The sequence below is a fragment of the Marmota marmota genome, unplaced genomic scaffold (assembly GCF_001458135.2).
Source record: "Marmota marmota marmota unplaced genomic scaffold, marMar, whole genome shotgun sequence".
Lineage (NCBI taxonomy): Eukaryota > Metazoa > Chordata > Mammalia > Rodentia > Sciuridae > Marmota > Marmota marmota.
Window position 1 is genome coordinate 9,165,318 of NW_025999913.1, and position 16,239 is coordinate 9,181,556.

Here is a 16,239-nt window from a genome sequence, read left to right on the forward strand (position 1 = left end):
GAGAGAGAGAGAGAGAGAGAGAGAGAGAGAGAGAGAGAGAGAGAGAAAGCACACCCTGAGGGCACAAGTTCCAGACTTGTAAACTGCAGTTTCCTGAATCAGCTGGGCGGGCCTGCGGGCTGAGTCGCCAAAGCTTGGGGGCGGCCAAGTGCAAGCCAAGGGTCTGCTTGGATCCCCGGGTTACTTTCTGTTTCATTTCGAAATGTCCCCTGCTTCCGAAACCAGTGGCCTGCCGGGTCAAGGGGAACGCAGGACTCCTTGGAGGTTGCCGCCCGGCTGCTAGGAGCCGGGCCCCGCGAAGGTAAGAGGCGACCGCCCGCCCGGGCGCCACCGGCTCTGGGCGCCTGCGGGGCACGCCCACTACCAGGCGTGGTGTCCCTGAGTGCGCGGGGTGGGTGCGGCGGAGGCTCCACGAACAATGCGGGAGGGGGGCTGAGGTTATGAAAACGGAGACGGTGGACCCATCCTGCGGAGATGCGGGGCCACCTGGTCCAGGGTGAACCCCCAGCTCCGTGGGCTCCTTTCTCGGCTCCCTTGCATCCTGCCAGGGAGCTGGTCAGCGGCCAGCGCATTGGCACCGCCGGGAAGGAGGACCAAGGGGCTGCCTGGCACCGCGAGGCTGTGTGTGTAGCATGTGTATTTGCAGAGCACGACACTCCAGGAGACTGTTACACAGTTTCAGAAAGCACAGCCACTGGAGAGCCAGCAGCAGACCCAGGCAGGAGGATGCCTGAGTGAGCCTCGGGCTCCGGGCTATCTTTAAGGTAAGCTTGGAGTCTGAAATGACTTGACTGCTTTCTGCTTATTCATTACATGGATTTTGGACTGGTTTGGGGCTTTGTTCGGTTTAGAGACTTTTTCCTATTGTGGAGCTGCCAGTAGAGATTGATTTGGTTTTGCAGTCTCGGAGCTGGTTCATCAGGGTGTCCTGGAACCTGCAGATGCCTCCAAGTCAGAGGCGATGGATCTAGATTTAGTGATGTTTTCCAGATTCCCTTGCAAATCTCACCGCAGTGGAGATGCTGGGAGCAGGCTGTTAGGAACCTCAGGAAGTTTCAGCCTTAAAGAGACAGGGAAGGAAAAATGCAGATCTGTAGTTGTTTTTTGGGGGAGGTGGACTCAGGGAGAAGTTGTGGAGGGTAAGAAGGTGACTTGAAAATAGAAGGATTATTAAGGAATCAGTTTGGTGGGATCTCATCCTGGGCTCTGGCATTTTGAGGCTTGCTGCATGGAAGTAGAAATCAATACAGGAATTGGTAACCGTTCACTCGCGGTAGGAATTGCTCTGATGGATTCCTTTTTTCTCTGACTTCTGGAGGATCTGAGAAACAGGTGAGGGATTCGTTTGGTAGAGTTCATTTCTAATTGTTATTCTTCTGGGGCCACATGCAGTACTCTAAACAAAATATGATGCTGTTGGAATCAAAAGGAAAAATGTTCTTAGAATAATATCTATAAAAGAGATCCAAGTTTTTGCTTGAATTCTTTCTCACCTTACTCCGTTTGGGGACAGATTATATGAGTTGAATGTGTCTAATTTAAACCACTCTTTCATGGTGGTACAATTATCCCTCTGAAAGGATAGTTGCATATCTAAATAAAAATGATCTTGAATCTGTGGTTCTTAGTGTCTAAGTCCATGGAGCGCATTTGGGAATTAAAGACTTTGTGGGTCCTGAATTTCTGTCATCTTCTTTCTACTAGGGTCCTATTATCTCCATGTACTCTGGCGCCCAGCAGACAAATGAAGCCAAAAGGCATCATGAGGTTTTTAATTAAAACCTACATTTTGAAATATAGATACTATAATATCATTATAAATATTCATAGTATGTAAGAACAGTTCATGAACTCCCTGTGTTAAGACTTTGGTGGTCCCACAAGAAAGCATTGCTTTAATAATTAATGTCACTCAGTGAGTTCCTTTGATCCGTATTTCCATCAGTTGAAGCATGCAGAAAAACTGCACTTCTGTGTTTCAATAATTTACTAAAGACTGCGATTCATAAGGTCTGAGATTCCAGTCACTACAAGACCCTTCACGTCATCCAAAACACAGAAGATAACACAATTCAGAAGACTTTCCATTTTTCTTTGTTTTCGAATTCTCTAAGAATTTTGTCTAAATTTTGGTGTTCACATTTTCTGTGTCAAGAACCTGGACTCATGGTTTTGCAGAGGGTTAAAGGTTACATTCAGTATAAGGGACAGTCTGGGAAATGCAATTTGGAGGCCAAGTTTTGTCCATTTGGGGGAAAGTTCAATAGTTGATAGAACAGATGTTCGGAAGATGTGCTGTAGAGTGGATTTGGAAAATCCAGTTCTTATGGTAATATAGGTACTTTGGTTCAGAGCAGAAGTTTTTGAATCAGATTGACTTGGGTTCCTTTTGCAGTTGTGCCTCCTGATCAGTGAGTCACATTCATCAGGCTCAGTCTCTCATCTCTAAAGTCAAATAGTAAGAGGTTGCATGAAAATAAGTGAAATAATGCATGAACAGAGCAACACATGGTATCATGCTTGGTGTAGGTGACACCTTCAGCAGTACCTGCTGTTACTGTTGCTATCATGTATAGTATCTGGTGACCACAAAATAGTTGAAAAACAAGGTCATTTCCCACCTTTAATGTGCCAGAGAATAGAGAATTTGTGTAAAACTTTAACTCAGCGTTTGTGATCCTCAACATGCTTTGGGATTAATTCACTAGCAGCTCTACTCCAGAGTAGACCCACAGCTACTGAATAAGTTTGCTAGAGCTGCTGTAACAAAACACCACCCCCAGGTGACTTAAACAACAGGGGCTTGATTCCTGGCAGTTCTGGAGGCTGGAAGGTTGAGATCCAGGTGTCAGCAAGGCTGTTTTCTCCAGAGGCCTCTCCTTGGCTTGTGGGAACCCCTTCTCACTGCGTCTTTGCCTGGTCAGTCTTTGGTCTGTGTATCGCATTGCCCTAGTCCCTCCTTATAAAGACACCAGTGGCCCTGGATTAGGTCCACCCTCATGATCTCCTTCACTTCTTTAAAGGCCTGACCTCCGAGGGGAGGGGCATTCTGAAGAACTGGGGGCTAGGGCTTCAATATGCAAATCAGAGGGAGGGACACGGGTCCGTCCTTAACAGCTATCAAGTTAAGGAAACTGTTTTTAAAGTGTGCTGTTCTTGTTTCAGGAGTCAATCAGATCCATACAGAAAGGGTGTTTTTATAGGGGAAAATGGTATCTCCACACTGCAGTGGCGAGCCCCCCCAGAGGGCAGTGAGGTAAGCCTGGGCCCAGCTTCCAGAGCAGCCTAACTTGCCAGGGAAGGAAGTGAAGACCACATTTTATTGACTTGCATTAGGTGCCCTGCCAAAGGACTAGTCCATCGACCTTAGCAAGGCTGCCTTTCGGTGGTGACAGCCATTCCGGAGGACGGGTTGAACGATGAAATGCTCCTTTGAGGTCAAAAGGATCCTGACATTTCTCTGGACAATTCCCCACTGCTGTTCTCTATTCTGTCTCTCAAAGTTGAAGAGTGACCCTGTCGCCCACTTTCCTGCCATGTTTGATGTGGCCATGTGTGCTCACCATTTCTTCAGTCTGTCCCCGACTGTCCCTTTCCCCGCTTCACCATGAACAGTGGTAGTCAAGGGCATAATTGCTTAAAATCCATGTATGCTCTCTCTCTCTCTCTCTCTCTCTCTCTCTCTCTCTCTCTCTCTCTTTCCCTCCCTCTCTCTCTCTCTCTCTCGCTTATTTATTCATTCCAGAAACAGAATTTGTGACTAGAGAAGATGGCTTGCACGTGACATTTATAAACTCTTCCCATTCTAAATTTCTCCTTTTTGATTTTAGAGAAAGAGACAAGAGGTCCATCTCTTGGCGGAGGTGCCCTCACCGCTGGGGGGAGCACAGGGGAATGGACACCTATTCTGTGTGCACAAACATGAAAGGGCCCAGACAAGAAAGTGGTGCCTCAGCAGAGCAGGTGATTCCCAAGGGTGCTCAGGCAAGAGCCAGAGTGCTCCCTGCTCCCTCCTCCCTGGAGAGGAGGAGCCTGCACGCCTCTGGCAAGACCTTGCACCCTCTGGGAGGCACAGCCCTGTTCCCTGTAGACACTCTGGACGGCCTATCCAAGCAGAGAAATAAAACCCAAAGGGGGAATGCACACAGGGAAGAAAGAGATGCACCTTAATTTTCTTTTTTTCTATCAAAAGGAGCAAAGGAGTACTTACTTAGTGACTTATAAAAACTCTGTGTCACATCCTTTTTCATTAACAATAAGGCATGTCTTCAGTGCCCAAGGGAAGGAGGGGTTCCCTGAGTCACCACCGTGCCCCCTGATTCTTCTCCAGTTCTTGGAACAGACAGGAACACACTCCATCATCTGGGGAGGACCTGCTTGCTCCCAGGCTGCCCTGCAGAGGCAGAAGTCCTGGGCTTGTGCCCCATGTTGGTTCACCCAGGCTTCAAGCTATTTGGGTACAACGTCCTCGCCAAGTGTCAAGAGCTCTGTTTGGGTTATTAGAATGAGGCTGTTGAAAGAAACTATGATGTAATTCAGAATTTGTCGGTGCTTGAATTATTTAGCCCTGATATCAAGGTTCAGGACTTGGCTGAAAAAGGACTCAAAGGCCGAAAATGATAAGGACAGGCACTTAGGAACGAGTCACCAGACTTTAAGAATTTGCTGTTGGCTCCATTTCGCTTTCATTTTAAATTAAGAACTTGATTTTTTTTTTTTAAAGATGGTTTGTTCACATGGAGAGTTTCTCAAAAAAAAAAAAACTGTTTTTAGAAATATCATGTCTCTTTTCAATGAAGCAAAATTAACCACCTTGTGGGTTTTGGTGGTAGTTGTTGTTATTGTGTTGATTCAGTAAGCAATTATTATCTGCTTTACCAAGGACAAGCCATTGTGCTCAGAGTTGTGCAATGTGTGAAAAGATGAATCAGATCTACCCAGACCTATTCAGAGAAAGAAAACATGCATAAAAGTTTTAGCAAAAAAAAAAAATGTAGAAAATGACAGCTTCCCTGGGAACAGAGAAATGTGGTTATTGAGGTTGGCAAAAGGGAGATATTAATTCCAACTAGAAAAGGTTCTGAGAGTCTTGGGAAGAGGGGTAAGAGGAGGAGGGAGGGGCCAAGACACCCAAGGCGGGAGAGAGATGGGAAGCAGGTTCCTAAAGGAAAGCTCCTTCCTCTGGGGTGTCATGAGGCAGGAGACCCGGCCAGCTTTCTTGGAGGAGAGGGTAGAAAAAAAGGCAACCAGTTGTGAGGTCCCTGGAAGGAACTTGAACATCACGCTGCAAGTGGCCTGGCCAGACTCAGAGCTTGTGCCTCATCATCAGCTGCAGTGCTGTCGCTGGGGACAGCAGGTCATGGCACTGATACTGGTAATAAGGGTGTGGCTCTCGCTGTCCAGTGGCACATCATTGCTTAGATTATCTTTGTTCTGCACAAGAAATTTGCAGGGAGGGCACCGATGCAGTGGATCCCTGTCTTCCCTGGATTCCATTTTTTTTTGCAAACTTTGCCTGCTCTCCCAGAATACAGTGTTGGTGAGGCACCTTCACGGTCATCTCCAGGCAAATGCAGAGTAGCAGAAATCCAAGCTGAGATGGGGCCAGGCGATGCTCTGCTTTGTGTTTCATCTCTCACGCTGCAGATCTGTGTCCTTTCTGTGGCGTATCCAGGGCCACAGGGTTTGCGTGTTGGGGCTCCTCCTGGGTGGTTTTGCTGTGCAGGATGGCCCAGGTGAAGTGCTAGAGAGCCAGGCATGTTCCCAACCGCAGGAAAGCCGTGATGTGCCGCATGGAGAGCAGACATGTGCTCGGCAAGCTTAGTTCAAAGCCTGAGTTCCGGTGCTCTGGGCCATGACCTCATTCCATGTTCACAAATCAGTGATGTATGTCGAATCCGATGTGTTTCAACAGAAATGCACATAAGACAAAGGTATATGTTGATGTGTGAGGTTGTTGTGCTTGTGTTGTGTTGCACTTCTCCCAGCAGTGATGGTTCAGTATTCACTAATCCCGTGTTTGCGGTGACTCTCTAGGACAGAACTGCCATGAATATTGAGAACCGAGTAGCATTTTCCTTTCCAAAGAGAAGTAAATTATCTGGGGCTACATGGTTAGCATGAGTCAAGTCTGTAGTATGCCGTAATGTAATGGTGTACCTTTGTGCAGATGAGATCGAAGGCCCTGACTTGGCGATGGCAATGAAGAGCAGAGGAGAGGAAGCAAATTATAACCGGTGCAGGGAGTGGAGCCCATAGGGCCAGGTTGCTGAGTGCCCGGGAGGGCAGGGAGGTGAATAGGGTTTTGGAAGGCCCTGAGGTCGGGTGGAGGTGCAGACTCTTGGCAACTTGAGGATCAGGGCTGCAGGGAGGGTAATGGGTGGGTACAGCAGAGATTGATGACAGGGCTTGAGAGAATAATTGTAGGTATTTCTTTTTGAGCCCTTACTGTATTCCAGGTGCTGTTCAGAGGCCCCTACTAAATGATCTCACTAGATCCTCAGAGAAACCCTCCAAGGCAGGGATTCTTATTCCCATTTTACAGAGGAGGCGAGAGAGGCTCAGAGAACCCAATAACCTGCCCAGGACACGCTGCTCTGAAACTACAGAAGAGGGGGTGCACCCCCAGGTGCAGGGACCGCTGAGACTGTAGGCACAAGACACGGAGTTTCATGTTTTGGAGGAAGAGAAGCATTGGTGACAGCCTATCTTGCCCTGTAATTTCCTGTTTTCAATTTTGCTTTTTCAATATTTTCCTACCTTGTGTTTTTCTACCTGTGTGTTTTTGTTGAATTCTTCACGGCCAAAGGAATGTTGTTCTCCTGACCTTTAGGTTTCTTGTCGTTCTCCTTTTGTGATGTTGCAAAAGGTTGGTTGAAATGACTTGTAGCTGCAGAAATTGGGCATGTTAGGTGATGTTATTATTATGTTGTGTTGTTCAACAAGACAAAACAAAAAGTTTGAATGTTGCAGAGTTTCCTAGAATGTAATACATGTTCCTCAGAAGAATCGCTCTCTCAGTCACTCTTGCATTTCACATTACTCGAGCTGTAGTTGATTTGCAGATGCGCTCATTAACAGAGGAGAGGCACGGTGATGCTGTTTATCTGTTAGATTTCAATAGCCTGGTGTAAAAGGACAGGGTCTTCGCTTTGCATTTCATCTCAGATATCAGTGATCTCTGAACATTTAAAAAAAGTATGAAGCATTCCCTCTTCAAGTTGCTCAAATCTGTATCGCTTGCTGAGATTTATTTATCTCTATGTTCCTGAGATAGTAAGAGATTAAACATTCCCTGACAAGTTATTCTCAGAGCACTCCTGGTACTACTGCACCACGGATAAAATAGTTTCCAAATAGTACAGAGGGTGTTTCATCTAAAAAGGCTCAGAGCTGCTGATTATATTCAAAATCATGATAATAATACATTAACAGAGGAAAGAACTCTCATCAGATTTGTGGTCTCCTTCTTGCTTTCTAAGCTGCCCCTCCAAGGTGTCCAAGAAGGCCAGCTTTCTCCTGGCCACGTGGGAGTGTCCTCCCCAGAGGCAGGGCACTGGCTCCATCAAAACGCCTCTGCCCACAGAGTTCAATGCCCTGAGATGCAAGGAGAGCAGTCTCTGTAGGCAAGTGGAAAGGAGTTCACCTAAAGGGAGTCTCTATGCTTTGAAATAACCAAAGTCCTAAACCCTTCATTTATAAATTGAAGGGAGAGAGAGAGTCGCCATGTGGTTGGCAGCCGGGCTCTGTACTCCAGTGAGCTGCAACTCCCAGGTGGATGGAGTCTGCATTTGTGTGAGGATCTGGTGGTGTCAGGACAGAGACTCTGAAATCTTCATCTTCTCCTAAGACTGCCATCGCCTGAAAGGGAACGGGGAGAAGTGTAGCTATGTTCCATTCAGAAAGCACTGGAAACCCTCTCTCCGCTATCCTGGACAGTGTGTTTTGCCAAACCCAAGGGAAATGAACTCCATGTGGTTTTGATTCATTTATAGTTTAATCACCAAAATATTGCTTTGCAAGGACTGGTTATGACCAGAAAATCCCTTCATGAGCCAGTTGAAAACATTGTCTTGAAAACAGGAAGTCCTGTTTTGCCAAGAGCTCGCAGATGCCCGAGCAGAGGCCCTGGGTTGGGTTGTGGGGGGGCGGAAGCCATGGAGTCTGAGCTTCCAAACCCGGCAGGGCTGTCTGATCCCCTTGGGGAATCCGTGTGGTGAGTCTGTCTTTACTCACTAGCAGAATAGAGATCCTCCAGGGAAAAAGAAATCACCTGAAGGAAGGAGGGCCCCTGGCTTCCCTGATGGCCACTCGGACTCAAGCCCTTTCATGCCATTTCGTGTTCCCTGTGCCACCTCCCTAGATGCCAACTCAGGAGAAAACTCCTCTACCCAAGTCATAATGTTAGCATCACAGCCATAAATGTGCTTGGAAGCACCAGCTTCACCGGATCCATGAGTTCCAGGAACAAGGGGAAAAATTGTTTTACTTTGAAATTTAAAAAAAAAAAAATTATGGTAAAACATATGCAACAAAATTTAGCGTCTTAATCACATTGACGTGTCCAGGCCGGTGACATTGGCTCCATGCACACTGTTGTGCAGCCAGCACTGTCATTTATCTCTAGGACTCTTTTCATCTTGCAAAACTGAAACTCTGTGCCCATGAAATAAGAACTCCCGACTCTCCTTCCTCCCCAGCTCTGGCAACCATCATTCTGCCTGCTGTCTGAATTAAAGAGTAACTGCATTCATCTGGTGGTGCAAGCCTGTTCTGTCACTAAAATGCAAAAGGACTTTTAGTGCAGGGATGCTTGGATGAGAATAGGGGCGCGCGATAGGGGATTGTGGAGTGGACACAAATGACCCCCTGACCCCCAGGCAGGTCTCAGGAGTAGAGTTCAGTGAAGGCGTTTTCCCAGGGAGTTCTGCTCCTGTGCTGCTTTTTGATGATCTGATAATAGAAGTAAAAGTATATAGGACCTTCTTAAAAAATGCTTCTCAGTTTCCCCCAGGATCCTGGGGATCTTGTTAATATGAAGATTCTGGCTGAGCACGTCTGAGGTGGGCCTCGGGGTTTTGCATCTCTAATAACCTTCCAGGTGATGCTAATGCATCTGGTGCATGAGCCACCTTTCAAAAAATAAGGTTCTGGAAGAGTGGTTTCATGATGTGGAAGTCTTAAAAAAAATTCTAAATTAATTGTTCTGGGCATAGTTGTCTTTTGTTTTAGTTTGGTTTGATTTTTTTTTTTTTTTTGGTACTGGGAATTAAACCACTGAGCTACATCCCCAGCTCCCTTTTTTTCTTTAAATCTTTTTTTTTTTTTTTTTTTTTTTTAGAGACAAGGTTTTGCTAAGTTACCTAGGACCTCCCTAAGTTGCTGAGATGATCCTCGAGCTTGCCATCCTCCTGCCTCAGCCTCCCGAGTTGCTGGGATTACAGGTGTGCACCACCAAGCCAGGTTTAGACATAAACATATTTTAAGATCCCAAGTCATCCTGGTGCAGAGCTAGCACTGAGGACCCCTGATCTGGAGAAATAGTTAATATTTCTAGGCTGCTTCTCTCAAAATCAAATACCTCATATGATTTTTTTTTTGGTGAGTGTCAGAATGCAGTACTTGGCTTTTCTAAAAAGAGTCTTAAGTGACTATTGCTATGTTGCTGATAAAACGAAGAGCCAAATGCTTAAGATTCCAGATGTGCTGACTGCAGAGTTGACATTCAACTACAAAAATCTAGTGACCTTTCTTGCGGTCTTGCCCCTGCAGAGGCTCCCTCTGTGTGCTCATGTGGGTGAACTACAGTGATAATTATGGGTAGAACCAACATGGATCCTCAAATTAAAAAAAAAAAATGCTTAATATGCTCAAATACTTAGCTACATATTTGAGAACTCAGAATCCTGCACCAAAGAACATCAGAATTTTGCCTGAAAAAATGTTAAGAACAGATGTTCCAATCTACTTGTCTCCACCATGAAATAAGTCTGATTCTGCTCATACTTGCATACTGATGGCTCTTCTTGGGTGAGTTCGCCCTCAGGAAGCTGAATGTGCAATTGGTGGTTGCTGAGGTTAAATATTGTGCACTTAAACATTAGCAAATGCCTGCCAGATCCAGCTATGTCAATTTTAGCTTAATTGAGACTCAACTTCTCTCTCACAGTAATTATCTAACAGTAGCTGTGTTTCCTTAGTTATCATTCTAATTTCTATTAATAAAACTATGGCAACATAGCAAAGATGCATCTCTGTTTGCCAGATGAATGCAGATCCCATTTATTGGATAATTGTTTCTACTTATTTAAATTTTAGAGCCCAAATAAGGGTACCTTCAATGTATAGAACTCTTTTAGATCTTAAACTGCCCCAAACCATTCTTATCCACCACCACCTTGACTAATTTGGGGGGGCGGGGGCAGTAATACTGTGATGGTGAGCTTTGAAGAATTAGGAATTTTTTTAAAAAATTAGGTATTGATGAACCTTTATGTTATTCATTTATTTATATGCAGTACTGAGAATCGAACACAGTGCCTCACGCATGCTAGGCAGGCGCTGTATCACTGAGCCACTACCCCAGTCCCAAGGAAATTTTGATACCATGCAAACATTTTCCAGTTTATTCTGTGGGCAGTTCCTGTGTGTGACGAATCGAAGACTGAGGAGAACAAACATTGTACTAGTCCTCCTCACCATTCCCTCCTTGAGTTGACACTGTCCAGTTAATGACCACTGCTAGAGCAGACGTGGCCAGGACAGTCACAAGGAGATGTTTGTGCTCTCTCCTGCAAAACGCTGTTTTGCAACCTGTGGGCTCTGCTTGGCTCTTTGACTTATCCCGCTCATGCACCAGGAGTGAGCAGCGCCAACCGGCCGAAGCTGGAGAGAATAATTTCAGATCCTTCTTGCATATTTCCTGTCTGATTCCATCTCCACCCAGCCCTGGCCTCAGGACCTAGAGCTCCTCTCTTGGACCTTTTGCCCATCAGACTTATCTGTGTTCTCTTCAGTTCTCATTGGGTGTCTCTGGGGATTGGTTCCAGGAACCCCATAGATACCAAACTCCAGATATGCTCAGGTTCTTGTAAAATGGCTTATACTTGCATAGAACCTGTATATCTTCCTGTATACTGTGAAGCATCTCTTGATTACTCATAATGCCTAATAAAATGCAAATTGCTATCTAAATAGTTATTCTCACTGTATCATTTAGGGACTAATTGCCAAGGAAAAAACTGTACATGTTCAATACTGATATGTTTTTTATATCCCCAAACATGTTCAATCTGTGGTTGGTTGAATCCATGGATGTGGATCTATCCTGTGTTGAATGGCTGTACTGTTTTAAAAATTTTTATTTCAAAATGTACCTTTTAAATCTTAGTTCCCTGAAATACTGGAAACTGACTAATATAACTCAATTCCCTTAAGGGATATTTTCAGGTAGACCCAGTTTTTCATTTTCTGAGAAAGGAAAAAAAATAGCTGATATAGAATTTTGAAGCGATGGCTAATAAGCTCATACCTGTCCGTTTGCTTAGATAGTAGAATTTTCTTCTTGAAGCAAGTGTGAGCCACATTTGGAGTCCATCTAAAGGAGCAATGCCAGAGACCCTGTCTATGGTAATCCCTGGGATATGACCTTTAATTCTCATATCCAGAATGGTTTTTAGCTTTTGGTGACAATTTTTCCCCCTATGCTGGGGATGAAACTCAGGGCCTCTCGCATGCTAGGCCCGTGATCTCCCACTGAGCTACACCCCGGCCCAGATCCAGTCTGGATGTACTGGATCCACCTGTGTATTTAGTGGATGTGTTTTCACTGAGGAAGCAGACCAACAAGGGAAAGTGGGAAGTTGCTATAAACGTTGAAAACAAATAATAATGAAGGTTGAGCAGCTGCAGAACCAGGCAGAGACAATACCAGGGACTCTAAGGCGAGCAAGACGGGGAGGAGAGAGGAAAATAACAACCAGAAGGTCCTCTCCAGAGCCTGAACCCTAAGTCCACTGAGCAGGTCGGGATATCCAGGAGGGCTCTCAGGGGATGTAAATTCCCAAAACCTGAATATGATCCCGAGAGAAAGAAGCATGAGCTGGGGTGGAACTCAGCGTGGAGTGCTTGCCCAGCACACAGAGCCACAAAGGAAAAGAAGAGGGAAAAAGGGAAGGAAGGGAGGGAGGGAGGGAGGAAGGAAGGAAAGAATACCCAAATTAATCTAAGTGATGGGGACAGCTCTTCTAGTAGGTTCTCTGAATGTCCTGGAAGCAAATCTCAAAACACTGATTACAGGATTTATCCCCGGCCGGGTGCCATGGTGCACACCTTTAATCCCAGCAGCTTTGGGAGGCTGAGGCAGGAGGATTGAGGATTCAAAGCCAGCCTCAGCAAAAGCAAGGCACTAAGCAACTCAGTGAGATCCTGTCTCTAAATAAAATGCAAAATAGGGCTGGGGATGTGACTCAATGATTGAGTGCCCCTGAGTTCAATCCCCAGGACCAAAAGAAAAGATTCATGCAGGATTCCTTGAATCAAAATCTCTAGACAGCAGACTCTGCAATCAGAACTTTCACAAAATAATCCACAGGTAATTCAAATGCACACTAAAAGCTGTGAGCCTCTCTTTTGCTCCCTTGGGACAATTCTGGGAGTGGATATTCTGTGGCTGCCCTGTCCAGCTGCTACCAGCTAGCGCTGTGTGGCCAATGAGCACTTGAAATGTGCCTGGCTGTGCAGTGCTGGGTGTGCACTGGATCTTGAAGATCTGACTGAGCCTGAGAGAAATACACACAATGCTTCCATTAGGGATTTTTTACATGTAGAAATGATACCTTTTATATATGGTACATTAAGTAAAAATATTCTTTAAAAATTCATTTCACCCGTTTCTTTTTACTGTTTTAATAAGACTTCTAGAATACCTGTCTTTTCCTTTTGCAGTGCGAGGGGTCTAACCCAGGGCAAGCGCTCTAAACTGAGTGACACCCCCGGCCCTCGAATACTGGACATTACATTTGTGGTTTGCTGTGTATTTCTGTCATAGCTGATCTGGATCCTGCAGCTAAAACCACTGTGTTCTATAAGCAATGGATCCAGGGGTGACTGTAGGAGAAAGAATTTTCCCGTTCTGAATTAGAGCTTAGCTTTTGTATTGGGAATTTTGGTTTAAAATTAACTTCACTTTTAAGCCCTAAATCTTGCATTTCTTTATACTTTAGTAGATACCTTCTGCACAAAGGTTCAGTCCATAGAGATTTAGGGATGAAAGTGCTTCCCAAGCCTACCCCAATGGAAATGTTTCCCAAGTTAAGTAGATTATTGCTCTCAAATCATTTAGCCACGTTTCCTCCAGAAATTAATTGAGGAAAATAAAATGCTAGATAATGCCATATGTTTTTTCATATCTATCAGATTGTCCTCAGCATATACACCCCAATCAAATATCCATTACTACTACGGGGGTGACAGTGGGACCCAGATAAATCTTTGAAGTTTCAGCTTGAATTCTCTGAATTTACCAGAAGAGAAGCATGGAATTTGTTCAGACTGGAAACATTTTTTTATCCTTTCCATTAATAAATATCAGGAGTATGGAGTCCCAGGGGAGGTACAGGGGGGATAGTGGTGAATGCTCAGGACTTACAGAGTATACAAACCGGCAATTACACACTTTGGATAAGGCGCTAACAAAACACGGTTCAAAGGCACTAAACAAACACTCGCTGAAAACAGGAGGCTAGTTTAAGATCCGCAGGATGCAGTGTTTCCAAAGGGTAGGTGAGGAAATGGGGCTAGAGGCAAGAGAGCACAAATTGTGGAGTCCCCAGAGAACTGAAAATAATTCCCTTTTGTTTTTACATCAGGTGCAGGGAGAGGGGAAGAGAAATAGGTGAGATAAGCCCCAAAGGTGGGTAGAGCCAGGGCCAAAGCCCACATAGGGTGGATGATTCCATCCCTAAAGAAATGTCCAGAAAGGCGAATCTAGAGAGAGACCTGGACTCGTGGTTGCCTCGGGCTAGCGTGGGAATAAGGCAGGAGTGATGGTAAACTGCCACCAGGTTTCTTTTTAGGACAGTGGAACTGTTCTAAAATTAGATCACTGTGATGGAAATTCTGTAATATATACTGAAACTCTGTAACTGTATTAAAAAAAAAAAAACTCATGGAATCCCTGTGACTAATATACTTGAAACAAGGTGATTCTCACTGTATATAAACTGTGTCCTAATAAAGCTGTTAAAATTGAAAAGCATCTCATGAACCCAGCTAAGGAGTTTTCATGCTGTCCTGGTGAAGCAGGAGGGTATGGGTAATGCAGATCTATGCAACTACTTTTTAGAAAAAGCTCCCGCGGTATCACGCACCGCCCCTGCCCCTGTGTGCAAGAGTGAAGCGAGGTAAACAGAACTGACCTCCAGGGTGCGCTTGCTGTATATAAGCACTTTGCAGAGGTCTCTACCCACAGCATCTCATTTAAACTTCACAATGACCTCTGATACCTTTCTTCATCTGGATGGCTCATTGCTGTCATTGGATCTAAAATATGAACAGCCGCTGCTTTCCCTGTGGGGGTGAGGTCCCCAAGAAGTGGTGTGATTTGCCCAGAGGCCCAGGAAGTGACAGGATGAGCAGCATTTAGGGACTAGCAGGGAATGTGATCTGAAGCCCTGCTCTCTGCTCTGTGCCCTGGTGTGGATGAGCTGAAGTGCCCAGTGCGAGGATGAGCCCTGGGGTGGACAGACCAGAGGTGACGCTCACACCATTGCATTCATTCCCCGTGCTGCTGTCACAGCTCACCACGATTCATGGCTTAAAGCCACCCAAGCGCATCCTTCCCCAGTTCTGGAGGCCAGAAGCCCCAAATCAGTTTCACTGTGATAAAGTCAAGACGTAGGCCGAGCTGGCTCCTTTTGGGGGCCCTGGGGCAGAAGCCCCCTCTTCACACAGCATCCCCCTCCTCCTCACATCTTCTTCTCAGACTTGGGCTTTCTCGCTTCCCTCTTCTGAAGACCCTTGCAATTACATGGGGACCATTGATGGGTGGAAGATAATCCCTGCTTCTCAAGAGCCTTGATTGAATGACATCTGTTGAGTCCCTTCTGCCCTGTAAGGTAACCCGCAGGTGCGGGGATCAGGCCGTTATTCTGCTTACCGTATCCCAACTAGAGAACCTGTGTTTGACCCGAGTCTCAAAATCAAAGTGCTCTTCTGGTCTTGGGAGGGGAAAGGGAGAAAGAGGAGGAGGGAAAGGATTGGAGTAAGTTACGTGCTTAAATGAGTATGTCACTGTGAACCCCACTATGAGCTATAATGATGATGCGCTAATAAAAGCATTTAAAAAGTAGCCTTCCGTATTTTGACCACACACATCAGCTCGAAAATTTTTTCCTTGTTCATAACAACAAAATCAAGACTCGCAAGTCCCAAAATACTGTTGTTTATTTGGCTTTAATTTTAAATGTCCTCCACTTGAAATTTGAGATGAATAAAATAAATAAGATACTTGATCAGGTGCCATTAAGGATATTATTTTCCTTTGAAAGTATTTTTATTAAATTACAAAACACCATCAACATGTCGAGCCCTTGGAGAGATCACTTGCCAAGGGACTGGAGAAGTTTGGACAAACGAGAACAAACATATGTAGAATAATATTTATATTGCACTATAGACTGTTTTAGGTCACACTGTCTCTTCTATAATTTCATTTAAAACAAATAGGAGCCTGCTGAGAGGCAGAGCCGCCCCCCACCCCCCGCGCCTGCCAGGTAGGCAGAACTGTGACCACCAACAGAAAAGGCCCAGTGGCCCGTGGAGGGACAGAGCTTCCAATCACTCCTGCAAGGTAGGCAGGCCTGCGACCCACTGGCAGAACAGGCGCAGTGGCCTGCTGAGAGGCAGAGCCGCCCCCTCCCCCCGCGCCTGCAAGGTAGACGGAACTGTGACCACCCACAGAACAGGCCAGACCTGCAACCGACAGACAGAACAGGCCCAGTGGCCTGAGGAAGGGTAGAGCCGCCCCCCACCCCCCCGCGCCTGGACCTGCGACCCACTGGCAGAACAGCCCCAGAGGCCTGCAGAGGGGCAGTGCCGCTGCCTGCGCCTGCAAAGTAGGCAGAACTGCGACCACCGACAGAACAAGCCCAGCAGCCCGCAGAGGGACAGAGCCGCCGCCCGCGCCTGCAAGGTAGGCGGACCTGCTACCGACCAGCAGAGCAGGCCCAGCGGCCTGCC

At 45.9% G+C, this 16,239-nt stretch overlaps 1 protein-coding gene across 7 annotated transcripts in view; it reads left to right on the plus strand.

Annotated features, from left to right (window-relative positions):
- Window positions 1-16,239, plus strand: part of Phactr1 (phosphatase and actin regulator 1) — a 500,641-nt gene that overhangs the window by 216,014 nt on the left and 268,388 nt on the right. Inside the window, exon 1 of one of the 7 annotated variants that reach the window (XM_015494021.2) lies at window positions 21-301. The exons of 5 other annotated variants lie outside the window; for them this stretch is intronic. The gene's annotated coding sequence lies outside the window, so the exon portion shown is untranslated. Of the gene's footprint in view, window positions 1-20; window positions 302-408; window positions 765-16,239 lie in introns of those variants that run through there. One more of the 7 variants, XM_048799811.1, reaches the window with a different exon arrangement.